The 25709-nt window shown below is 47.8% G+C and overlaps 3 long non-coding RNA genes and 3 other non-coding genes across 11 annotated transcripts; 4 read left to right on the forward strand and 2 right to left on the reverse strand.

Annotated features, from left to right (window-relative positions):
* Nucleotides 1-156: 156 nt before the first annotated feature.
* LOC131513653 (uncharacterized) lies at nt 157-11254 on the reverse strand. Its single transcript, XR_009262695.1, has 5 exons — nt 10417-11254; nt 5955-6129; nt 4215-5340; nt 3033-3159; nt 157-1388 (listed from the first exon to the last, which is right to left on the reverse strand). It is a non-coding gene; the product is annotated as an uncharacterized LOC131513653 (long non-coding RNA).
* Nucleotides 5674-5746, forward strand: TRNAV-CAC (transfer RNA valine (anticodon CAC)). The gene has a single exon. It is a non-coding gene; the product is annotated as a tRNA-Val (tRNA).
* Nucleotides 6177-11568, forward strand: LOC131513654 (uncharacterized). Its single transcript, XR_009262696.1, has 2 exons — nt 6177-7149; nt 11252-11568. It is a non-coding gene; the product is annotated as an uncharacterized LOC131513654 (long non-coding RNA).
* A 3187-nt stretch (nt 11569-14755) lies between these two features.
* Nucleotides 14756-25438, forward strand: LOC131513652 (uncharacterized). Of its 6 annotated transcripts, XR_009262692.1 has the most exons (6): nt 14964-15100; nt 15961-16119; nt 17388-19311; nt 19633-19793; nt 22804-22881; nt 23869-24236. It is a non-coding gene; the product is annotated as an uncharacterized LOC131513652 (long non-coding RNA). The 6 variants fall into 6 exon arrangements; XR_009262693.1 differs by lacking the exons at nt 22804-22881; nt 23869-24236 and having other exon boundaries at nt 14756-15100; nt 17388-17483; nt 19106-19311; nt 19633-22076; XR_009262691.1 differs by lacking the exons at nt 22804-22881; nt 23869-24236 and adding an exon at nt 25039-25438.
* Nucleotides 15131-15204, forward strand: TRNAI-AAU (transfer RNA isoleucine (anticodon AAU)). Its single transcript has one exon. It is a non-coding gene; the product is annotated as a tRNA-Ile (tRNA).
* Nucleotides 21763-21836, reverse strand: TRNAT-AGU (transfer RNA threonine (anticodon AGU)). Its single transcript has one exon. It is a non-coding gene; the product is annotated as a tRNA-Thr (tRNA).
* Nucleotides 25439-25709: the final 271 nt, after the last annotated feature.

Consider the following 25709-nt stretch of genomic DNA (forward strand, 5'->3'; position numbering starts at 1 on the left):
CCAACCTCCTATTTAATCGTGCTCTCCATGGAATGTACTCTGCCTTGTTGCCCGGAGGGCAATCTGACAGGATCTTACCAACATGTCAAACGCCCACACCCTCGGGTCCAGCATTTCCACAGATATACCCCGTAGACTTGCACACACGACAGACCATATTGTGCTGAAGTTTATTCTCTGTGGCATCAATTGTAATAACAAGATTGGGAAAAACCTAATTATTCAGAATTATTTATTTGGATAAATTATGGCCTAACTCCACAGTGGAGTGCTATGCATATTTCGAAGAAAACGAGAAGGGTCGTTATGTACAAACACATATTTTAACATAAAAGCGACGGTCAGAGCAATCTGTATCCAGTGTTACCATTGGAAATCTATTTGTGTTAGAGCATAGATAGATTTTACACAACACATCCCTCAGGATGACAGTAGTCATTTGAGGGGCTCATGGGCAGGAGGCAGGAGGTGCCCACGGGCCACTTTAGGCTTTGACGCACCTACTAAAAAAAAATGAAAAGCTCAAGAAAACACTATGAACGAGGAGGTGGGGGACAGAATTGTTTTTCCCAGGGGCCTCCTCTGGAAGGGTGAGTGGGCCTTCCCTTCTGGAACTCAGCGATCGAGGGCTCTGAGGGAGGCCTCACCCGGAGCACCAGAGGGAGCCAGTCGCCATTCCAAGTCGGTTGAGGAGGCTGGGGCCACAGGAAGAGGGCTCTGGAAAGTGTCCTAGGGGCACGGACACCTGGAGTGCACACCCTGGTTTCCAGGCCCGCTGGGGAGTGGTCTTGATTTGCTCTAGGTGTTCCGGGAGAAGTGGAGAAGTCCTGTCTCCACGGTGCAACCTTGGACTATTTTTTCCCAATTCACAGAGTTCAAGTAGCTTAAACTTCCTCCTTTGGGTCTGGGAGTACAATTTCAAATATCTGTAGGGTGCGTGTGCGTGCGTGTGTGTGTGTGTGTGCGCGTGCGTGTGCGTGTATTTTATTTTTGCAGAGAAAGGAGTATTTTCTGTCTGGGCCTGCATGCAGTTCTCCTTACAGTGTAATTTCCAGGAGTGGTTTTCACTGGGAAATCCTCTCGTGGCAAAGAGCACCGAGTGGAGGAACTGTGTGGTGGCAATCTCCAGTCTCTGTCCCCAGCTTTGCCATTTAACCAGTTCACAGCTCTGCAACAGACCCAGGACCAACCCAAGGCTGGCCACGGGGCAGTTTCATTGGTTTAATTTTCAGGGCCTTTGGCAGAACCCTTTGGAGGCTCAAGTTGTCTTGGGACGAACACGGTGGAATCCAGCCACAATTCAAGTGTCTTTTGAAATGTCTGTGGTTCTTTCTCAGCTAGATCTTGATTTTCCCCTAGTCCTACTCTGCCAAGGAATTCAGATGTCCCTGCAGAAAAAAACAAAACAGAGAAAGGAGGCTGTTTGTTAAAAAGGACCCATCCACAAGCTGTCACTGCTCACCCCTTCCTTCCTGTCTCCTCCCCGGGAAATTTAATTTCCAAATTTCTCAGACTCTCGGTGTCGCCGGGAACCTGCCGTGTTCTTGTCAAACTCAACGTCCCCCAGGAGATGTTCATTCTCTCTCCTCCTGGACTGACTCCCCAGCCCAGAGCCCTGAGAAGCTGAGCGGGTGTAGACGCTGCTGAACTGGGAAACAGTTGGAAGAGAACGTACTGGTAAATGATCATAATTTTCTTTAAAGCATCTTTGATTTTAAACTTTGCCAGAGTCCTGCTCAGTCAACTTCCTTTCTCAGTTTCAGGAAGAAGGGGGAGAAGGAAAGAAATCTTAGAAGATGGCTCCTTTGGTGCCTCTAAATGTCCTCAGCTGACAGCCGAGACCACTGTGGGACAGTGGGTCCGAATGCCTGCGGTCAACTCAGATGACTTCCTCTCAAGATGTTTTGGTAACTCGTTTCAGCATTAGTTTTAGCGTCACGGTTCAGTATCACTTCTTTGGACGATGTAGGAAGAAAGATGTTTTTCACAAGAGAAAGGAAAGAAAACTGAGGCGGCCAGGAGTGGATGGTGACTCTAGCCCGACCTGTGACCCCTCGTGTCACTGGCCACCGTGCCCAGGAGGCTCGCATCAACTTACTCTGCACCAAACCTATTTGAAGTCAGAAAAGGAAGTGGGTGTGCGGGGGATTGCTGTGGACTATGCGTGTTCCTCCCAAATTGGTGCCTTGAACCCTAATCCCCAACAGGGTGATGGTACCTGGGGGTGGGGCCTTGGGAGGTGATGGGGTCACGAGGGTAGGGTCCTCAATAAAAGAGACCCTGGAGAGTTCGCTCACCCATTCCTTAAGGTGTAGACACAGAGAAAGACTGCCCTCTATGAGCCAGGAAGCCAGGAAGAAAACTTCACCAGATTCAGAATCTGCTCCTGCCTTGAGCTGGGACTTCCCAGCTTCCAGAACTTCGAGAGATACATGCTTGTCGTTTAAGCCACCCAGTCTATGGTGCCTCTGTTACAGCAGCCCGAGTGGACCACGACTGGGTTGGAGACACAAAGGAGGCCCACAAGACCGAGCCAGTTCTGGAAAGGCACACCCGTTCGCCTTGTGGTCAGTTTGCAAAATATACATTTGCCCCAAATGTCCATGTGTCAAACAAGAATCAGCTTTCAACTTTACGCCATGGTAATGTGGGTGAAGGTCTCCATGCCTAACTTAGGCCGTGGGATCGGAGCGTTGATATGCCCTGAGGTGGGGTAGACAGGGGTGCTGCTGGCTGAACCAGCGGAAAGTCCACTGCTTCCGGCGGGTTCGACGGCTAGGCATAGAGAACACAGCACCAGCCCTGCCCGCGGCTGCACACTAGGTGCCCGCGTTAAATTTCTCCACGGATGAAATGGCGTCTGGAATCGCACGCGCAATGGGAACAACCCCTCGACGACACTGACAGTAGCTTCTGTCACCCTGCACGAGCGACCTCTCTTCTACGATGACAGATACAGATACAATCACAGAATAGCGAGACGGAGGGAGTCTCTACCCTGTAGCTTTCTAGTCCCCGATGTTGGCACTAACCTCTGTGATCCCTGCTGTTGCTTCACTGTTGTCATCGTTAGAGGAGTTTCTAGTGGCTTCCACTTGGCCTTTCCTGCCATCGTAGCATTCACTCCATGAGCCATGGAAGTAATATTAAAGTTACCGCCTGGAATTAGGGAAATGGGTTCAGGGAAGGTTTCGGGACCCACCATGCCCACAGCGAGACAGATGGGAAGCAAGACTTCACTGAGTCCCTGTCTTGCTCGGTGGGCAGCCATGATGCTTTGTATCTCTAGGAATCAATGCCAGCTCGGAGCCATTTTCTAGCAATCCCCAAAATCCCACTTCCTTTTCCCTAATGCACAGTCACTTTGGTAAGTGGACACAGGTCCTTTTAGGAAAGGCTCGGAGGAAGAACAGGAGTGTACATTTTTGTCTATGTGCCAGGGGTGTTTCTCAAGGGACACTGGACTTCTCTGCCTTCAAAACCGGCTACCATCTGGGAGCTCATACAAACCAAGTCCAAGGTCTACGTGCGTGCGGGACTGCTTTCTGGGGGGACCTCTAGGCCCGTAGATGGCCTTTCCTCTGTGCACACTTGGAGAGAGATTTCCAGTGTGTCTTTGTCTTCAAGCAAGGACACCAGTCCAGTTGGATGAGGACCCCACCCTATGACCTCATTTAACCGTATTTACCGCCTTAAAGTGCCTGCTTCCAAACACAGGCACATTAGGGGTTAGGGCTAGAACATGTGGATTTTCAGGAGACACCACCGAGTTCGTGACAACACCCATCCAGTCTTTGGCAGTTTATTGCCAACATTTGGCCCCTATCACCCTGGGCTCCAATCATCTCTGTTACATGTGGGGATTCCAGGTCAGGGTCAGCAAGGCCCCCCTGTCATTTCTGGCCTATGAGGAAAAGCCACCCGAGAACAACTCAAGGATCCTGAGGCGCTCCTCATGAACTTACTTCTCACAACCGGGGTGAAAGTTGGTTCCCCCTGGAGAAGCCCATGACAAATTCCTTCTAGAATTTCAATCTTCTTAGGCCTTGGGTTTGCTCTCCATACACGGAGGAAATACTGATGTTTCAATTTCATTCTGTTGGTTCACCCTACCTTTGGGTCCATACATTAATCACGTATGAATTATAATGTTTTAATTAATGAAAATTTGGAGCTGCTCCCAGGCCCTTGAGTTAAAACACTGAATTGGATACCTGTGCCAAGTAAGACTGTGTCGGTGAGCTTGTGTGATGCAGCTTTATTTTCCTGCCACCTTGATCCTGTCCACTCGAGAGCCATTCCCATTCAAACCTGCCAGGGTCATGGCAATGTACTGGGAAAATCATGCAGTTATTTTGATGTGTGCCACACCTCCTCATGGGTCACACTTTGTACTTGACCCTCTGGGGTCTCAGAAAAGGAGAGAGGTGGTCGTGACAGATCCGGGAGAGTATCAGCCGAGCTTAGCAAGACAAGGAGCTCAGAGAGGCCATTACCAATACCTCAGACAAGAGGACACTGACCTTCTTCAGGTTGGGATAGGAAGCTTCTGCCAGTTACTAGGGGATAATCTGGAAGTGGGGAACAACGTCCCTAAATATGGGTGAGAGATGTGATGGTTCCCCCTTCTAAGCTTATTTCATTCCAGAAAAAAAAAAATCAAGTCTTCGATATTTCTAATCTTTAGCAAAATCTCTGACTCAGACGCAGACCCACGTATCACTAAACTATTATGCAATTTACTCCTTGCCTTTTTCACTACCCTACCCTTACCCATTCCCCAAGACAGACATTTACCTTTTACCTGAGTCGGCTCGTTTGTATTTGAGTCCGTTCAGCCTTTAACAGTGAACTTAGAAAGATTTGTTCTCAGGCTGGGAACATGGTCTCATCAAGAGCAACCGTGGCATTACATTTTGTGGCCAAATATGGCCCATTTGGTTGGCATAATAGCGTGCGTCCAGTTCAACTGTGATAGAGCGTGAGACCCAAGGGCGAGATGACATAACCTAGGGACGCTTGTCTCTACCAGCTGTAAGTTTGGGCAAGCGACAGTACAACAAAGGTATCGTGACTCTATGACTCTGTAAAGACGACTTATTATGGACTCCGAGTTCCTTGAGGACAAAGACGTCTTGCATTTGCATTCGGCGCCTGGGATGGTGTTCCCTAAACACTTCACCTCCTTTGTGGGTCCCGGAAGCCTGGCAGCGAGGTGAAGCCACGTGACTACTTCTACTCAACCCACCTGCAAAGGAAGAGGCCAGGGCAGGAAGCGGCCGTGGCTTCTGACCATCTCCTGTGCTCAGGCCGCTCAATCCTGGTTCCCAGAGTCATTTTCTGTCACCAAGAGAGGAATCCCCATTGCAGGGACAGAGAAACAGGTGTAGACAGCCTGGGGTGGTCTTGAAATCAAATTCTCCAGTTGTAATCATTTCTTAATAGGTGGAAGTCAGATCATTATGCTGTACACCTTAAATTCATCCGGTGCTGTATCCCGATTCTATGTCAAAACTAGGAACAGTTTTTAAAAAATAACAACTTATTAATTCACCCCCCCCCCCCGAATTCTCCAGGATGATGCAAGAATTGGGGTCCTGGGTGAAGCCTTTGTAAAAAAAAATCTTAATTATGTGCAGTCAGAGGCACAAACACGGGAGAGAACCCACGGCCGTTTCCGTAGTGGAGTGGTTATCACGTTCGCCTCACACGCGAAAGGTCCCCGGTTCGAAACCGGGCGGAAACAACTATTTTCTCAAAATACGCTTGACTTGACTTCGGGGATTTCAACTTCCTTATACCTCACAAACAACATAAGAACCAAAGGGTCGCCCCTGCCGCCCGCTCCCCTCTGCAGCCCGGGGGTGAGCGGGTAACAAGGGGCCGAGTCTGGGTGTCCAAGGTCGTGCGCCCCCCCCACGCCGCGCGCGCCCCGCGCTGCACCTGCTGCAGACCTGGCGGCCGGTTCTCTCCCCGGGAGCCCCCTCGGAGCCCAAGGGCGCTCTGCCGCGCTCGGAGTATTTGTCCCGTCCCTTCCCAGCACCGCGGAGTTGAGTGTGCCCGCGAGGCCAGCTTTAGAGAGCCGACCCAGGACAGAGCCGTGCCAGGTGGAAACGAACAAACATAAACCTGAAATACAAACGGAATACTTCCAACACATGTGTATTGTTACATTACCATAAAAATATGAAAAAGAAGTGTTTATTTGAAATTATATTATTCTATTTGCTGCTCTGTTACCTGAATACTGTTATTTAATCAAAACAATGGGACCAGTTAAAAGTGGCAATTGGTAGTTAACAGCAGGACTTAACAAATATACATGTGACAAAATATAACAATAATTTTATAATGTTTCTGTCCTCTGATAGAGAAACGTAAACTTCTTATTGGGTATTTAAGTTGTGCAGACGATGTTATTGCGTATGCATAAGATACATACGTGTAATATTTTTAAAAAAGATGATTACAATAGGACAAATTAAGCAGATGATCTATGTTTAATAAAACTAACAACATGTTTTTTTTTTTTTTTCCTGTCCCATAATTCTGTAGGTTATTTTTACTCTTTGTTTCCTGTTCCAATAATACTTCACTGAACTGCCTGCAGCCTTTAGGACATTCTTCTCTTCTTCGATGTAGTGGTGAAGACCGGTTAAAGAAAAATCACTTTGACGTGCAGCTCTGTTCTTCTCAAGCCCACATCACACTGTCCTTTGTGTCAGCTCAGTGTGAAGACATCCAACTAAATATCCGCTCGATAAAACCGAGCCTGGAATCCTTGGGATTTTACTGAATACCAATCACAGGTTCCTGGACAGGTGGGAATTCCTTTCCAGCTCTCCAAAAGCGTCCACCTACTTTACAGCTAGCTTGTTTGCGTTGACCTGCTGGTTCTCATCAGGTTTTTCACATCTATCATATCATATCATATCATATCATATCATATCATATCATCTCATCTCATCTCATCTCATCTCCACGTCAAAAATTTCTACACAGCCAAAAAAATCTCATTGTTTCTGCAAATTCTGAGAAACTGAAAAGTGGGCAAAACCCTGATGGATGAAGGCTTCACTATCATAGTGAATAAACCACGCCCCTGTGAACAGGAGACATGGTGTACGGGCTGCGAGGGACATTTAGCAGGTATCATCTTTTCGTTGTTTAATTTTTTTAATGTTTATTTGTTTTTGAGAGAGAGAGAGACAGAGACAGAGACAGAGCATGAGTGGGGGAGGGGCAGAGAGAGGATCCAGAATGCGAAGCAGGAGCCAGGCTCCGAGCTGTCAGCACAGAGCTGGACGTGGGGCTCGAACTCACAAACCGAGAGATCATGACCAAAGCCGAAGTCGGATGCCTAACCCACTGAGCCACCCAGGCGCCCCTCATCTTTTCGTTTTCTTAAGATTTTTACAACTCTAAGAGACAGAGTGGATGAAGGGCAGAGAGAGCAGGAGAGACAGAATTCCAGGTAGGCTCCGTGCTATCAGCGTGGAGCCTGATGGCAGGACTTGAACTCAGGAACCGTGAGATCATGACCTGAGCCAAAACCAAGACTGAGCCACCCAGATGTTCCCTTTTCATTTTCTTTGGTAAGAAACTTGTTGGCTGAATTTGCCAAAATTTACATTTGTGCTGTCAGCTGAATATGCAGATCAATGAACGAAGCCTAATTTTTATTTGGGCAACAGATCATGAGGTTACAAGTGATGTGGGCCATTCTGACTAGTGGATCCAATAACTGGGTATCTTTGATAGGACGGGGATGAGGAACTATTTTCACACACAAAAAATTACCGAGACCGGGAGGGAAAAATCGTATTTCATTCAAGGAAGAACACGTAAGCCAAGAGCCGCATCTCTGAGCGTCTTGGCTTCGTTCGGCGATCATCTGGGAGGATGAAAATTATTTACTGGTTGTGATCGTTAATTTTTATGTTTCAACTTGAATGGGTATTTGGTCAAACATTATTCCGGTTGTTTCTGTGAGGATGCTTTTGGATGGGGTTTACATTGAAACTGGTGGGCTTTGAGTAAAGCAGATTGCCCTCTATAATGCAAGGGAGTTTTGTAAAATCAAGTGAAGTCTTGAGTAGAAACCAGGGCTGATCTCCAGTGGACGAGAGGGAGTTTTGACACCACGGTGCCTTCGGATTTCATCTGCAACATCAGAACTTCCCGGTTTGCCAGCAGATGCCTTTGGGCTCCAACTGTAACCCCTTCCTGGGTCTCTGGTCTGCCAGCTCCCCTTTCAGATTTTGGACCCTCTCAGCTGCCACAATCACGTGAGCCAGTTCCTTACAATGTATCTCTTTCTATATATGTAAACGTCCTCCTGGGTCTGTTTTTCTGGAGAAACCTGACCAGCATCCCAGTCGGTATTTTAAAGTATTGAACTTTGCAGGAGTCAGTAAACGGCACCTGCTGCAGGTTCCACAGCAGCGTTCTGATCCAAGTGGTCTTTGGAGAGGTGGTCGTGCTCCCCCTGTCCACGCAAATAAGGGGTGTCTTTAACAGCACAAGACAGCTCACAGTCAAAGGTGCCAGTCAAGGAGCAGCAGCGTCTCTGGTGTTGGCGGGCGGAGCGGGGGGGCGGGGGGCACGCAGGAACCTCTGTCCCCTCCTTCGGCGGTTGGAAGTCGCTGCCCTTCCCTGGTGGTCTCCGTGGAAGGCAGCTTGGGAAGGGGGTCCGTGGAATATTCGTATTCTCAAGGGGACAGAAGAGCTAGAAAATCTAAGGTGCACTGATGGAGAGGAGGAGAAGACTAAGGGATTATTGCAGTTCATAATAATGACGTCAGTCTCTGCTCCAGAAATCTTATGTTTGCTGTCACAGGATATACACAAACACATGTAAGTCCATGTAGGATAATAGAGGCATAATACATGTATAGTGTAAATAAATAGTAATATGCTATGTTATGAATTACATATAAATTATATAAGTATCTTATTGTAGTCTATTAATAGCAATAATAATATAAAAGTTAATCAGAGTTTCTGGGAAGAAGATGTACTTATCTCTGTCCTGTAGTTGGTAAGTGTAACCAACCCCCCTGGACATTATGCATAAAATAAACCTAAGAACCTGAAAGGTGGAGAGAGGAAGGAGACTGGCTGGGGACCCTGGGGCCAGAAGAATGACACGATGGCAGGCTCCCTATTCTTGTCTCATGCATCCTAGACTTGGAGCTAAATAAACCGGAAGCCTGAAATAGCAGTGGGCACATACAGAAAATTCTAACAAAATCTGCCCTCTCCAGCCAAAAAGCCATCAAAGGGACAGCCTAGCAAGACAAAACACTTGTAGACAATAACTGCTGACCTCTAGCCACACATCACATTCCACTGTAGCCTTACCAGTGCCTGGGGCAGCAAAGGCCAAGCAGGAAGCCAGGACTTGTATCCCCCACCCAGCAGTGTCTCTCCCTCTCCCTGCCTGCTGGGGTGGTGATAGAGGAACCCCGTGAAGAACGGGACTTTCATCATTGCCCAGTGGTAACTGGGTCCTGCCTCCATCCATCTCTGGGCCAGTGGAGACCGCATGGGAGCCAGAATTCTCACCACCTGCCAGCAGAAATAAGACGCTCCCTACCTCTGGTGTCAGTGGAGGCTGAGTGGGGGACCCTGGACTTCTGGATTGCCCGGCTGGCAGTAATGAACAGATGCCCCCCCCCCCACCTCCCTTGGGGGAAGAGAAAGCCAACTAAAACAGAGTTTAAATAAGAGCCAGAGTCTCACAACACAAAGCACATTAGGTCCAGACGTTAGTTGAAAAACCACTTGTCAAACCAAAAGCTGGAAAAATCTCCAACTGTGTAAAAGAAGACATTCAGCAGAGCGAGTCCAATAACAAGATGTAAGGGATTCAGGGTTATCCGACAGAGATTTTAAAGCAGCCACCTGACAATGCCTCAGTGAACAATTATGAACATGACGGAAACAAATGAAAAATAGAAAGCTTCAGGGAAAAAAAAAATGAAAGGAGTACAAAATGAAAATTGTAGACTCGAAAAGCTCAGTGACCAAAATAAAGATCTCAGAGCCTGGGCTCAACAGCAGCACACAAGGGACAGAGGAAAGAATGTGTGAACTGGAAGACAGAACAACAGAAATGACCCTTACCGCAGCCCCAGCCAACGAATACGCCATAAATCGCTAGCGGGAATGTAATTCAGCCACTCTGGAAATACACTGGCAAATCTTTAGAAACTAAATACAAAATCACCATGCGGCCAACAATGGCTCTCTTTGGCATTCATGCTAGAGAAATGGAGATTTATGTCCACAGAAATAACTGTGTAGGGGAGGAAAAGCAATTTTCCCTCTACCCTTCTAGATTCTTGGCTGAGACCTCCCTGCAATAAAGGACAAATTAGCAAGAGAAAAAGAATAGAAGTTTACAATACGTACGTCTTCTGTATACGTGGTAGTGACACAGTTTTCCCGGGTCTCTCCCATGTACGCAAGAGGTATATATGTTATCAAACTTCTGTTTCTTTTACTTCTGTCAGTCTGTCTTATATAACGGTGGTGGGAGGGTCTCAGCCAAGAACTGAAAAGACTAGAGGGAAAATTATTTTTTCTCTCCTTCGACTGTATGTGAATGTTCACACCAACTTTATTCATGATAGCCAAAACCCAGAAAAAACCCAGATGCCCTTCAAGGAGTGAATGATGAACCATCTATACAATGACTCAGCAATAAAAGGGAATCAACTACTGATACCTGGAAGGATCTGCATGAATTTGCAGTGAATTTTGGAGTGAAAAAAAATTCCCAAAGGCTATATACTATATGCTTCCATTTATAGAACATGCTTGAAACGGTAGAACTATAGAAATGGGGAATAGATTAGTGGTTGCCAGTGGTTAAGGAGGGAACGTGGGTAGGAAGGAAGTGGATGTGGTTCTAAAAGGGCAATCTGAGGAATCCTTGGGCCGTTGAAATGTTCTGGATCTTGACTGTTTGAATGTCAACATGCTGCATGTAATATTGTTTTGCAAGATGTTACCACTGGGAAAAATGGTAAAGGGCACCTGGGAACACTCTGTATTATTTCTTACAACTGTATATGAATCCACATTGATCTCAAAAATAAAAAAAAAATTAATTAAAAAACAAGTATTTAACGCTTTCAGATCTCAAAACGTTTTTTATATTGTTTCACTTGCTCTCAGCCTTTGTTAAGTGTTTTTTTCTTCTGCTCATCTGCTTGCTGTTGCCAAGTAAGCTCTTTTCTTCCAGGATATCATCTGGTTGCTTCCTGGGTAAAACTTTCACGATAACCAGAATCTAATGTGCAGCAATTTTCACAACCGTGTCCACGTCCGGTCCCACCTTTACTCTTGATAACCTCCTATGAATTCCTCCCCCCATCCGTCTGCACTCGACTGGGCTGATGTGGAACCTGACCGCTCTGTCTTCATTCACAACCAACCTGTGAGTCCTCCTTCCCTCCACTCAAAGTCACTACGCTTTGTAGTGTTAGGTCATGTTGCTGATGGCATTTTTCACATCTGGGTACCAGGAATAAGTAACCGATAAACAGAACATGAATACTCGTTTGCTGTCCCGAAATGATCATTTCAGAGACAGGTTTCTTTGACTTACTGCTCAAGATGCCTTCACCCGACTTTTGTGCGAGCTTTGGGTGGACGATGGGAAATTGCATGGCACTTCCAACTTCTGTTAGGAATGACTTAAGGTCTCCCTGTCCCCGTGGCTTCAGAGAGATTAGTGCACAGGAGAGAATCCTAATGTGAGTCACCAATTTATACAAATCATACCAGATTTGTTTACTTTTCTTATTTTTCTCATGTTCCTTAGAGGTCAATGCTCACATTTGTGGGAATTTAGGCTAAGCCATGTGAAAAACCCTGTGAAGACATACTAGAAATCTTGCCTAAAACTAATTTGAATATGTGTTCCATTTCCTTCCTTGAGGTTGAAAGAAGAAATTGGCCATTCATTGTCCCATTTGCAAAAACTGGTTGAACAGCAACTTACTGTAGGTACAGTGGGTGCTCTGATGGTGGTAAAAGGAAGCAAGAAAAGTCAAGGAGATGAGGTGGAAATAGAATGGTAACGCAGCTGACGGCGCAGAGCCTGAAGCAGGGCTCGAACCCACAAGCCACGAGATCATGACTTGAGCCAAAATCAAGAGTTGGATGCTTAACCGACTGGGCCACCCAGGCGCCCCTCAACTTGTTCTGATGCCTGCATTCAGACTCCAACCGGCCTCCGCAATTTATTAGTGGTTACAGAATGAAAATCCTGCACTCCACAGTTTCCAAGAGCAAATTGAAGCTACCTTCTTGAGGCCACACTGGGAGTGATTTTTCATACCGACTTTTACATAGACCAACCCTTCCCATTAGCATTTCTCTACAGAAGACCCCATGGTCATCTCCTGACCTCAAAATCCTTCTTTCCCAGTTGACTTCAAGGTTCACATTTTCCTCCATTGCTTGACTTCTAAACTTGAGCATTCCATAGTATACTCTGTCAAGCTAATCTTCAACATTGCTGGTGACAATACTCTCCAAAATTACAGAAAGAAAGGGAGAAGGGTTCTAACACAGGATATTATTCTCTTTAACCGGATGTGCTATGAACCCAAAATACGGAAGTTTTCTGTGATGCACAGTTTAAGAGCTTTCACTGGGCAACGCTGCTAATCTGTCCTGATCATTTGCATAGAAAATACATCAGCGTCAGACCTGAAGAACAAGAGAAGATCCTTCTTAAGGTAAAACAAAGATACTGCCTATGTGGGAAAGACCTTGCCTACACTTAGACAACTAACCATATACCATGGGTGTTACTAGATTTGAAGCTCTGGGAGGTGGGGAGGAGGGACCATGTGTGTCTTTGGGCCATGTCTGTGGGCTGCCATCATGAAGACTAGACTGGATCTTGGCAGGATATCCATAAACATTTGTGAAATCAGTGAACAATATTATAGGTAACTTTCTGAAATGTATCCTAAACTCCACATGACGCAGGCCCTCCCAGGCACCCAGAAATCTCACCCAGAAGTCTAAGTAAAGCCTGGCAACGCACCTGTAAGTGGTCAGCCACTTCACTTCTGGCAGTTTCCATGGCAACATGTATATATTATTTCTAATTTTTCCCAACTTCAGTATAAGGACAATCATGGCTGTCTCTTCATATCCATTGAATAAATGACGCGTGATGGAAAGTTCACTCGAAACAACACACAATCATGTGGCACAAAGCAGGCCCTCAAATGATTCCTTTCTTTATTGAGAGTGGCCAGGCCATATATATTTTAAATGAAGTCGTTTCAAGGATGACAAAGCAATTTTGGCACAGAAATCTAGGCATGTTTGGTCAGGCTATGCAAAGTTGCCAGTGTCTCCCTTTTAAACCCGCTAATTAAAGCAAGCCCATAGTGTCTCCTTCTCAGCCTGCTTATTAAGCAGGCCCATAAACTGCAGAACATCAGGTTTTGTGAGCCCGTCAGGGAGTCAACGATACAAAAGAACCTGAGGAGACTAAACTCCAGAAAGAGGCCTTTGCAGGGTAAAAAAAGGCCTCTTATCCCTGGCAGATGGGCAGAGGCGCGAAGGAAAACTGTGAACACCCGATCAGAAGAGACTGGGAGAAAATCTAAGGGATTTTTAAAGTTTGTTGGTGGGCTTGCTTGACCCAAGCAGAGAATTCCACGTAGCCAAGACCACTGCCAACTGTCTCTGTGGGAGAGCAAGCCAAAAAGGGGCCGAGGGAAAAGGCTAGAAAGTGGAGAGAAATATCTACTGAGGCCCCCCTGCTCGGGGCAAAGTCTCTAATGTCAGAGGGCAGGGCAGGAAAGCTAAGGGCAACCGATCCGAGGCACTTTGTATTAAACAGCCAAGAGCCACGGCTGAGAGCTGAGAGAAATCTCTCCAAGGCTCTCTGGAAGGAGAGAGATCTCCCAGGCACCTCTCAGGGTTTGGAAAGCCAGGGGTGCGGTAGTAAAGCACAAAGAGAAGAGAAGGGACCCCGGAGAGCAAAAAATCCTGGTTTTTCAATTCAACGTCCACTGATTCTTTACTACAGGACGAAGCAAATGAAGACAACTTACCAGTTCATGTGGAGGATGCGGATTCAAAGTTAAAGAAATGCGCCAAAGATAAGGAGCATGCTCTCACAGCTCTTATTTTTAAAGTAAAAACAAAATTTATAAATTGCATGATGGAAAGTAAGTAGTTGATCCGCCTTGTTGAGAGCTACAGCTCTCCTTTCTCAGATAGAAAAAAAGAAAAAAGTGGCTTTTGAGTCTTACTCGGATACATGTGTGTATAAAGTGGGTCAATGAACTTGAGAAGCAACAGAGAGTAGGAAGTTAGAAGAGAAATGGGAGGGTCGTAGGGTCCAACAGAGAAAGGAGGACAAGCAGAGGGTGGATCTGCGGCTGCGCGGCTCCCTGACACCTGCCGGCAGGTGGATCCGGCCGCGCGGCCAGGCGCGCGCTCCGGGGACAAAGGTTTCCCGCCTCCCTTCTCGGAGTTGATCCACCCGGGCCTGAGCTCCTCTGCTCTCTCAGGCCCAGCTAGCGGCCCAAACTACGAACTCGCCCTGGTCTCGACTTCTTTTGTCATGGATTTGGGGTGTCTGAGTTCTCTGGGGACGGAGAAGGGTCGGAGGCTCTCGAGAGGGGGCGGTGCCTTCCCGCCGACGCCAGCCCAGCACTCGGGCGCCACCACGCGTCCCGCGGGCCGCCCTGCAGCACCGGCTCCGGGACACCGTTTCAGACTCTGGGCCGCGCGCCGCGGGGTGCGGAGTCCCGGGCCCCCAGGGTCTGGGCGGAGCCGACCTGCTCCAACCTTTCCCGGGAGCCGGGAGTGTGCGCTGCGCGGCGGCGGCTCCGCGGCCGGCCCCTCCCGGGCTGGGTAGGAGAGAGGAAGCCCCGCTCGGCGCCGTCTATGTGCTTCTGCAGTTTGGGAAGGACCGTGTTTTCCCGGGAAGGAGCCCGGCTCAGCTGTGTCGACCCTGGGACGTCTCCTTTCCCTTTCCTTCTAGAAGAAACAGCGTGTCCTAGCCCTCCGTAGGGAAAGGCGCTCGTCACCGTTGGTTCGTGGTGACTTTAAAGTACGTAAGTAAAGCGAGCCTGCCAAGGCGGGCCGGTTAGCTCAGTTGGTTAGAGCGTGGTGCTAATAACGCCAAGGTCGCGGGTTCGATCCCCGTACGGGCCACGCTGTGCGCTGTTTTTCCTTTTGCGGTTATCCCGTCACGTGGAATCTGCAGCCCTACAGCCGGTTACGGAGAGTCCTACGCCGCCACTGCCGAGCGGTGCTTCTGGAAGCCTTGTTTTTGTGAAAGAAGCAATGGCGCCCGAGAGTCCGGCTGGAAGGGCTTGTAAAGGAACGGAGGGAGGGAACGCGGGGCGGTAGGGACGGTCACAGGGCCTGCGGCAGTCCGGGCTTCCGGAGGCGCTCGCCGCCGCGGCCGCTCCCTCCGTCCGGAGTGGGGGCCGCCCCGGACCCCCGGAAAGAGCAGGAGCTCGGGTCAAGGCCGCGCACGCTCGGCGGGCGCGCGGGAAGCCTCGGGCCGCCTCGGGTCCTAGCGCCCGCCCGGTCCTTTTCCGGAGGTCCTGCCCCGGGTCCTAGCGCCCGCCGATCTTTCCCGGAGTTCCTTCCACCTGCTTCTCCAGGCCGCTGGCCGCCCACGTGCTCTGCGCTTCCCCCTGTTGCCGAGTTCCGCGCAGCCACGAAAGTGACATGAGCCATACTGATTAAATAGTAACGTAAGCAGTGCCTGGAGCGTGGGGCCGGGGACGTTAGGAGATGCTCAGTGAATCCCAGAAAGCGGGGCTTCGTCTGTGTGGTCAGTGCTGCATCCTCTAGGTCAAGAACAGTGCCGGGCTCAAAGCTAAAGGTTGAAAAACCTATTTTAAAAAACTAATAAGGAATATTCAGTACTTCATTGTATGTGAAATACCGCACCCACAGATGTGAAGTACGAGGACTGGACAGGCCGATGCTGACCCGGGCGGACCTGCGCTCGCCCACAGCCTGCGAGGAGACTCAGCCCCAAGCCCACAGCACGGAGCCCGGCCCTTCTACCCCTTCCTGCGAGCCTGATGAGCCTCCCGTCTGGCTCGGGATAAGGTAATACCTTCTCGGATCAGTAACTACATGGGCTGCTCCTCGGGTCACTCTGCCACCTGTCACCACTGTCTCCCCTGTGGAAGGAAGTGCCACCCTCACTTTCTTGTATATTCTCCTCTATGCGTGCAGCTGTAAATATGAATATGCATTTCTCTCAGTGTGGCATAGAGTGTTACATTGTACGCACTGTTTCGCATCCTGCTTTTTCCTACTCTCTGTGTCTTGGAGCATCTACACAGAGCCGGCACACGGCACAGCCACTGTTATACGCTATTAGGACACAGCCTATTTTCAGTCGAGTTGGTCCAGCTGGCCAGAAGCTGAATGAGAACTTTTCAATCCATTTCCCCCCTGAGTCGGGAGGTACACAAGCAGGGCTGGAGAGAGGACGGGAAGAGGACACCTTCCTTCCATTTTCTGTGATAATGTGGATAAAACACTTTCTGTGCGAAACCGTAGGATATTTCAAATAGTACTGAAGTAAGAGCTCCAAACACACCGTTGATCGAAGGAAATTTTGTGTTGATGTGTTCAAAGGTAATTTTCGGGAAAAGGTAAGAGGATGAGTCAGATAGATATACAAATGAGCGTGTTGCTAGACAATAGGATATTTTCAACTGTTTCAGTTCACAAAAGTGAAGTCTACTAAACTGTTACAACTCCTAGCATAGATCCTTAAGAGGAAAGAGAAAGGGCTTCTTTGTAGATCCAGAAGGTAGAATCCTATAGCAGCTTGCACACTATTCCAAACAAAGACTAAGTCATCCCTCAGTCAGTCCTATGTAATTCTTGTTCCACCAGATCTTGAGTTAACAGGGTGTCAGGGTAAATGACAACGTGTTTCTCTGTTTCTATAGGGAAAAGTGCCCTTGTCTCCACTCCCTGTGCTATGCAGGGTCTCCGTGGACACCTAGTCAATCTGAGTCTTTACTGGAATCTTCAGAATAGAGATAGATATCTCTATGGATTAAGTTCAGTCTTCAGTGTTTACAGTGTAGAATATCTCTGAGGCTATGGGCCAGATAGCCTCTAGATAGGTAAAAATGTGCCTCCAGGATTAGCTCAGGGGTCCGTCATGAGATTTCCGGGACACCGTCATAGGGTGCAGCCACTGGCTTCTCAAGGAGATACAGAGAAGTTCCTATTCTTTCTTCAGCTTTATTATAAGCAAGGAGTGAGATTCTGACATAATTTTGTTGTCACTTTGGTGCCGCCACGTACATAACGCGAACACTTAGTAAAGTGTGTTCTCTCTCTTCTCTGATCAGGAAGCATCTTTCTGCTGGCTGAGTCCCTTCGTCGCCCCAGCACAGTTTCCAGAACTCAGGGGGCTTCTGGAGCAGAATTCTGGAACCCCGGGCTCGGTAGGATGGTTATGGGCGCAACGTTGTTGAAGCCACGCCATCGGGAGTCTATAGCCAAGCATATCTGGTGGCGTGGTCTTCTCCTGTGAGGCTTTGAAGACTTGTGCTTTGTTGAAGATAAAGCTGGCCTGTGGCTGATTGCAGATGCTTTCAGGGAAGTGAAGTAAGTCAGAATGACTATGTATAGGCGTCAGAAGATTTCAAGGGGCCGCAATTAGTTTATTACTTAACGATTTTCAAAAGCAAAGGATCTGGTGAGAATTCATAACGAGGAGACTGCCACTAAGGAGTTTCGGTTGTTTCTGTGATACAAAAACGAGATGAGAAAGCCAATCCAAAATAAGTTTTAGACAGGGGCGCCTGGGTGGCTCTGTCGGTTGAGCGTCCTACTTCGGCTCAGGTCATGATCTCACGGTCCGTGAGTTCGAGCCCCGCGTCGGGCTCTGTGCTGACCGCTCAGAGCCTGGAGCCTGTTTCAGATTCTGTGTCTCCCTCTCTCTCTGCTCCTCCCCCGTTCATGCTCTGTCTCTCTCTGTCTCAAAAATAAATAAACATTAAAAAAATTAAAAAAAAAAAGCAAAATAAGTTTTGGACAAAATAGCTACAGACATAGTGACCTACCATATGTTCAAAGGAGATAGAAAACACTGCATGGGATTTATAGCAGTGGATGAACACAATTTCCGCAGAGAAAAAGTCTCAAAACAGACATATAATAATCCTGAGATCTAATATGCTGCAAATATACAAATCACATAGTAAGAATAATATAGCACCAATATGAGACAGTTGTGGTAAGTCTGGAGTAAGTTCTACATACTTATACATTAATTAGACTCCACAGGCAAGTGATGTAAATCCCATTTGAAATTCAGAAGCCCAGAAGATGCCAGATTCAAGTTAAAGAAGTAAAGTTGCGACCAAGTAAACGTTTAAAAAAACAGCTAAAATTATGACTGATTACACTTCACTACTGTCGTCTAATATCAGAGAAAACAGCACCAGGACTTTCTATGTTGATAGAAACATGTCATGGGCAGTAAGAGCACTGATAAGTCTCCAGGAATTTCCCATTCGGTGTACAATTTCTGAAATGTTTATATTAACACTTTAGCCATGCAAATCTGACTTAGGGAAGCCTAGGCCTTTCTCCTCCTCCTCCTCCTCCTCCTCCTCCTCCTCCTCCTCCTTCTCCTCCTTCTTTTCCTCCTCCCCCTCCCCCTCCTTCTGGCATCCCTTCTGATTTTCACCCCTTCCTGTGCAACTCATCAATAATAGCATATCAAATAGCCCTGGTTCTCTTCACTATCTGTCTTTTTGCAAGGGGACAGAACGCATCGTTAGGATTTTCCAGGCACCTTCGGGGAAGTCTCAACCACAGGTGTAGGTGGAAACAGTACCTTGAAAGTTTTATTTGACATTTAGGATTCGATTTGGGGAAGGCAAAGGTTAAAAACGATCAGAACATTTGAACACTTAGGAGAGGAAACAAACCATGATTGCTGGAGAAATTACGTGGTTATTGGTTTCAAAGTTACAATAAAACAGTTAAAACTAAGCACAGAAGGTAACATGACTGTAAACGACGTTATTCCTATGTAAAAAACCTTTGTTTTCTTCAGGAAGGACGACACAATCAGTGTAAACTATAAAGGTTATTCTGCTAAAAAACAGAATATTTACTCTCGGAGAAGGTTACACAGGGGAAACAGAAAGAACCGGTCATATTATGGGTGAGGGCACCGAGCAGTTAACCAAAGGAACAAACACATCAAAGTGAAGCAAACCTTCCCAGACTTTGGTATATTCCGTGGCTCTTCAAACTCAGGTATTCTAAATGGAGATAAATAAAATTAACCTGCCAATTTTGCCCATCATTATGTTCTTCCACACCCTGGGACAATCTGACACTGTCCTGGCTTCAGGAGTCCACGAGGTTGGAACTGATTTCACACTATTGCTGAGATGTTACCAACATGGATTGTGTCCGACTATGCTATCTCCAAATGCGCTAAGAAGTACGATTTTTTAAACTGCGTGTTGGGGTTGTTTGTAATGGAAAAAGCATTTCAAGTCAAGTTCGTATTTTAGATACTTAAACCTTCAAGACGTACTTTATTCAATTGTTTACAGTGTTTTTCAACTGCAGCTTTCCAGCGTAAAGGGCCCGTGAAATCCCAGGCTTCTGACCTCCCTCCCAGGGGAACCGACTGGAACGCTGAAGAACGAAACAAGAAACAGGAGGCTCTCGTGATGTAATTGATCCTCAGAGTGAGAAGTGTTCTGCCCGTTCCAGAATGTACATGTTAGGTAAACGAACAAACAGATCCTTAAAAGCCATAGTTCAGGATTTGATTCACAAATCTGTTTAAAAACCAAGGCCGCTGCTGGTAAACGGTCAGATATTCTTATTTCCAAATATTTTTCCTTTCGTTTGAGGCCTTTTTGTTTGTTTATTTTGATCTGTCTGTCTTGCTTTCTCGGATCCGTTCTAATTGTTATCTAAGATTTCCTGTCCTCTATAAAAAAAAAAAAATCTTCACTGAATCTGTTATCTTGTAAACCTTGAAACGTTGGCATCCTGTGTTCTGTGTCGTCTTCTGTCATTCCTCCTGACTTCCTGCCTCCTCCTGTCCTAAATGTGGCAAGAGAGAGAGGAGAGACGATTCCATTTCCTTACCCATCAACCAGGCCGCGAGTGGGGTCTGCGGATGAGCTAATACTGGAGGAGGCCTCCCTGTAATTGTCGTGACTTTGGAGCATCGGACAGTGTTACGTGGGCAGACTTTGGCCCTCGGTTTGTGAGTTTGACTTCCTACTTCAGACACGGAGTGTTCGGGGTCACTTCCTGACATACCTGTGGCATATGTGTCCCTCCCCGCCCAAGTTTCTGGTAGGGAATGCGCAGGAGTGACACTAATATGTGATGTCTGGGTTCCCAAGGTGTTTTCAGCCTCCACTGGATCGGGTTCACAAGCAGCAATCCTGCAGAATTAGAGGTACTCGAGGCTTGTGACTGAGGTGAGAAAGATAGTGCCCCGCTGCCTCTCTGAGGTCTTCGCTGAGACCCCGGTAACGAGTGAGTAAGAAGGAAAAACCGACCGAAGTTTGTTAACCCGTTTGCCCCGGGTACAGGTGGGGACACCCGGGGAGAACAAGTAACTGTCGCCGTGGCTTAGAAGTCCAGCTTACGCGGCATCTTCAACAAAGAACAGTGGATTTGTGGTGAAGTCATGGAACAAAGGAACGCGTGTCAGGCCAAGGGCGGAGAGACAGGCCAGTCAGTAAAGTTTGTTATTTGATTTCCAGGCTGTTGGGGTCTAAGGTTGTCTGGGGGTGAACCTCCGTCTTTCCCCGCAGAGAGGGCACAAGGGCCTCTTGGCAAACTTCTGTCCTAATTCCTCCCTCTCGCTTTCAGCTCACAATAATCCTTGTGCCCAAGTGGCATATCTGGGGGTGGCCTAGTCCGCCACCTTCGCTGTCTTGTTTGTTCACATTCCTTTGGAAGTTGGGAGGGGGGACCTGCTACGAATAAACGATGAACTCAGGGTTGCTGCGGTGTGAACGGGACGCTGGGCGCCGGGCTGGGCCGCTTGCGCTAGGTGAAGAGACAGTGACTCTCAGGGGACCCCAGTCAGAACCTTCGAGATCTCTACATAAAACGGAAAAGCCCAGTGCGCAGGCCAGGGCTCCGTAGATTCAGGAAGGCGCCAGTCTGTTTGTGGTTTATTTCCTCCCCGAGCTCCAGTCTCTCCCCTTGCCCAGAATGTGCGTCTGATCCACAAAGGCGGCGGTTCCCGGGCCCGCACAAAACCAAAGTGGCGAGGGTCCAGGTCTGGCCGCTGTTCTCTTACTTGATCTCAAAAAATAAAATCGGAGTCTGACTCAAGCCAGACACCCTGGCTTATTCCCTGCCTGACACGGACAACCACACTCCCTCAGCTGAAGATGTCCCAGGTTCAGAGATCTGGGACCGAACCTCCAAGCCACAGTGTGGCGCATTGCTTTCTATCTCTACTGCAAGGCACCTGTCACTCAGTTCTTAACCCAGTCTTACCTGCCATCTGCAAACCCGTCACCTTCTATCAACTACAGAAACCTTCCTCATTTTCCCTTCACCCCAGGCCCTCATAATGGGATGGGAGTGACCTGGCAAGAGACTCTCCTCGCCTGGAATAACAATTCAGCACAGGCTTACCCGCCACACAGATTCTTTAATGCCTCTCCGACATATTTAGTGGCACCTTCCACTATGGAAAAACAGAAAACTAAACAAAGAAGGCCCCGCTGGGATTCGAACCCAGGATCTCCTGTTTACTAGACAGGCGCTTTGACCAGCTAAGCCACAGAGCCCCTTTTTGAGTTTACGTTCAGTTATATCATATTTATACCGTTTTCTGTGAGTTGTAGCAACTTGTCAGAAACTCACTTAATTTTGTGACCAAGAGATGATATCTGTGTTTCCGAGCTTGTGCTTAAACGGAAACCTCCAACATTTAAAGAAGATGCATTCTTCAATGCAAGAAAGGTTTAAGATTGTTCAAATTAAAAATGGGTTAAATTCCTATTTCATGGCGACTCTCGCCATCTAGAGGACGTGCTGGTTATTGCAACACATTTTAATTTTGTTTCTTCTTTAAATCCTTTGTCCGCAATCGGGAGTCACTAGCCGGTCAAGCCCTTTTCTAGGTATGGGCTATAGAACAGTGAACAAAAAATAGACAGAACTTTCTTTTCTGACAGAATTTGTGTTCCAGAGGGAGGTGAAGAAAACACGTTCCAACGATTTGCCCCAACCCCTACCCCCCACCCGCCAGAGAGACAAGGAGGGATGTAAGAACGAATCCGACTACTGCCAGGTTACAAACCCACGGGGCAACCTTCTGAGCTGATTTCCCGCACTGGAGCAAGACTGTCATGCGTCCCTCTGTTATCTCTAACTTGGCTCAGGACAGCAAGCAGAGATGAGCACGCACCGCGGCAGATTTGGGGCCGCCCTGCTTCCAGCGTGCCCAGACCAGCCACCGTCAGGCCCTTTCTTTCCAAGACAGTCTGGACCTCAACAGATCTGTTGCTCGGTGGGGAGTTCTGCAGGAGGACACTTTACTCCTGGCACAGTCTCATTCCGTTTGCGGATTGACCCGCTGGGTTAAAACCACCTTGGTCTCTGTCTTTGTCAAGACAGAAGGACTGAGAAGAGGGTCCGGAGAAGGAGAAATCGGGGCAGAGTGTGACAGATAACCCCCACGGGATGCTGTGGGATCTGGGCTTGGCGCAGGGCGGGGGTCTTAGCAGAGTCACACGACCTGTCCTCTGACAGGTTCCGCGCCAGGTGGACGAAAGCAGAAGGGGACTGTGGCACCTGGGGCCCGAGTGCGGCTCAGCGTGGAGAGAGCAGGTGGGGCCGTCATCCCGAGACGTTTAGATGCTGCTTTGCGCGTTCTGAGCGACAAGGGCATGTGCGTTCCTGGGCAGCCACAAAGGACAAGACGCTGCAGGGGTGACAGATCACTTCGGAGATCTCCTGGGGACAGGCAGATCTCTGCACACCTGCTTTCCTCTGGAAGCCCCGCCCCCCTGGCTCTCTTCCCAGCCAGCCTAGCCTGTACCTAACCCGGTTGGCCTTTTCTTGTGTCGCTTGAGGGTTATGCTTTCCCTTCGTCCCCAGGTCCTGCTGCCATTCCTCTCCTGGTACCAGCTCGTTTGTTTACGGTACGGCCATTTTGAGGTGTATTTTTTGCAAAGTTGAAATTCCGTGCACATATGTTACACATTTACATAAATGGCATATTATCCAGTTTTATGCCTTTCAAAAAGATTATGACTAGGTACGCCAATTTGACAACAAATTATGTTTAAAAAAACATACTGACTTCAAGATCCACCAGAGTTGTCCTGTGCTCCGAAGTCATTGCTTCTAATGCCGTATAAATTCCCATAGTGGGCGCTCCCACTGTTTCCTCTCTTCCGTCCCAGTGATGGACTCACCCAGGTTGCCTCCACTGCCCCCCCGCAGGCCCCCCCCCCCAATTCCAAATAACACCGCCTTTTCATCCACCCCCTTTACATACGTGGTGGAGAGTTTCACTGGGATGTGCATGTAGGAGCAGAATGGCTAAGTAATCCCAGCGTGCTCTCCAGTCCACACTCCACCGCTCTGCACGCCCCTTTATCCTGGTCTCGACGCTCAGCGTGAGTCAGCTTTCTACTTTGTAGTCTAATACGTGTAGAGTGATGCGTCTCATCACTGTTGCTTCAAAGTTCGCCTTTATGTTTTCTAAAAATTTTGAGCATTTGTTTATATGTGTGTTGGCCATTGGCATGGACTCTTATAATCCGCCTGTGTTCTTACTGAGGCTGATGGATCTTTCATGTTGATTCGCAGGGGCTGTGTGGTGTATCGTGGTTATTAGACCGCTGTGAATCTGGGATCTGGAAAGATCATCCACTGTTATGTTACCCACTGGCCTGTTGATGGAGGAACCTAATGGCGGATGCTTATTTTGTTAAGGGTTTGTCTTTCCCCCTGCCCCATGGTTTGCCCTTTTGAGGTTAGGCTTAAAGGGCCTTTCTCTGTTACTAAGTTAAAAACTGTTCTCCTCTCTAAACAAAAAAATGTCTCGATTTTCTTTTTCACGTTTGAGACGTCGATCCATCTACTTTTCTAGATAAGTGTATTGGTTTTTTATGACAATCTGTTGGAATTGTGTCTTCCAGTTCTCAAGAGTTTTTTGGTTCGGTAAGGGTGTCCAGCAGGTGAACTTGCTCACTTAGCGTCCTATGTTTCCTTTCTCTTAACTGCTTCACGTTTTTTACGCAATTACATATTTCATAAAATTATGTGTTTTTCCTGTTAGAACATATGTCTGCAAGGTTGGGGAGAATCTGATTATTCCCTAACACACAGGACAAGTCATAACATGGAAAGAATACATTTTAGTTTATTTTTATTATTTTTTAGAAGTTTATTTACTTATTTTGAGAGAGAGAGAGGGGCAGAGAGAGAGAATCCCAAGCAGGCCCTGTGCTGGCAGCACATAGCCTGATGCAGGGCTCGATCCCACATACCGTGAGATCATGGACCTGAGCCAAAATCAAGAGTGAGACGCTTAACCGACTGAGCCACCCAGGCGCCCGTGTAAAGAATATATCTTAATAAAACACTGTTTGAATGATATTTTATGAATTTCCCAGCAGATAACCTTGCAAAGATTTGGTTTTTGTTTATATTCTTGTAAGCCTGGGCCTAAATTGCGTAGAACTCTGACGTCAATCGCAGGCTCCCTAAGCTGAAAACAAGTATTTTGGTTCCTGGAAGAAAAAGATAGGAGGATCCCAGTTCTAAGTTGCTGTGACGGATGAGTGGGGAAGGTTCTGAACTTAAAGTCTGCGGGGGTCCAATCCTTGCTTGTGGCACACAATCTTGTCTTCTAATTGATCCTTTTCAATACGGACTGGAAACCCCTCTTATTGGTTCCGGAAAAACCTATGCATTTCTGTTTTTGTTCTCAGGCTCTTTGCTTATTTTTCTCTCTCCTGTAATCCTGCACCTTAGGACAAGAGCTGGGGGCAAAAATCCTGCTAGGCAGCGTTTAATGGGGGCACGACTGGATCTTTGCATCGCGGTCTCCGCCCACCACGGATTCGGCAATAACCGTCTCCAGTCCGTCAGCGTCTAAGTCTGCTGTAATTTGATTCTAAGCAGAAATGAAAACTGAGAAGAGCCTGGACAACACCAAGGAACACCCAGGATTACATGGCCCACACACAGCGTCCTGGGCCTCGTGGCCCTCACCGGTGACTTGACTGTCAAAAGTCTCCCAGTCCTTCACCGAGGTTCTGGAGAGTGGGGCCTGGAGTTTGCCTGAGACGGTCACAGCCGCATTGTGTCAGAGGAAGGGAGAGAGAGATAAAGAGAGAAAGATTGTGTAAGGGAGGTAAAATCTCTCTTCTAAGCTTTTAGGGTTTCTGGCCGGGCCTACATATTAAACTGATATAAAACAGGTTAATAGAAACACACATTTCATGAAGCAATTTTGACATGGGGGGGGGGGGCGGTGGTCACACAAAGTCTCAAAGCAGTTAGAGCCCGGTGCTCACGCGCTAGGTTGCACGCACGTTGGGAAAGCCGGGCAAGAGAAGGGGTTTGGGCCTAGGGCAGTGAGCCGGGGCCAAGTGAGTAGCAGGTAAGGGTTGGTTTAACCCGGTTCGGTGCAGATTTCTCCT

Source organism: Neofelis nebulosa, chromosome 6 (genome assembly GCF_028018385.1).
Source record: "Neofelis nebulosa isolate mNeoNeb1 chromosome 6, mNeoNeb1.pri, whole genome shotgun sequence".
Lineage (NCBI taxonomy): Eukaryota > Metazoa > Chordata > Mammalia > Carnivora > Felidae > Neofelis > Neofelis nebulosa.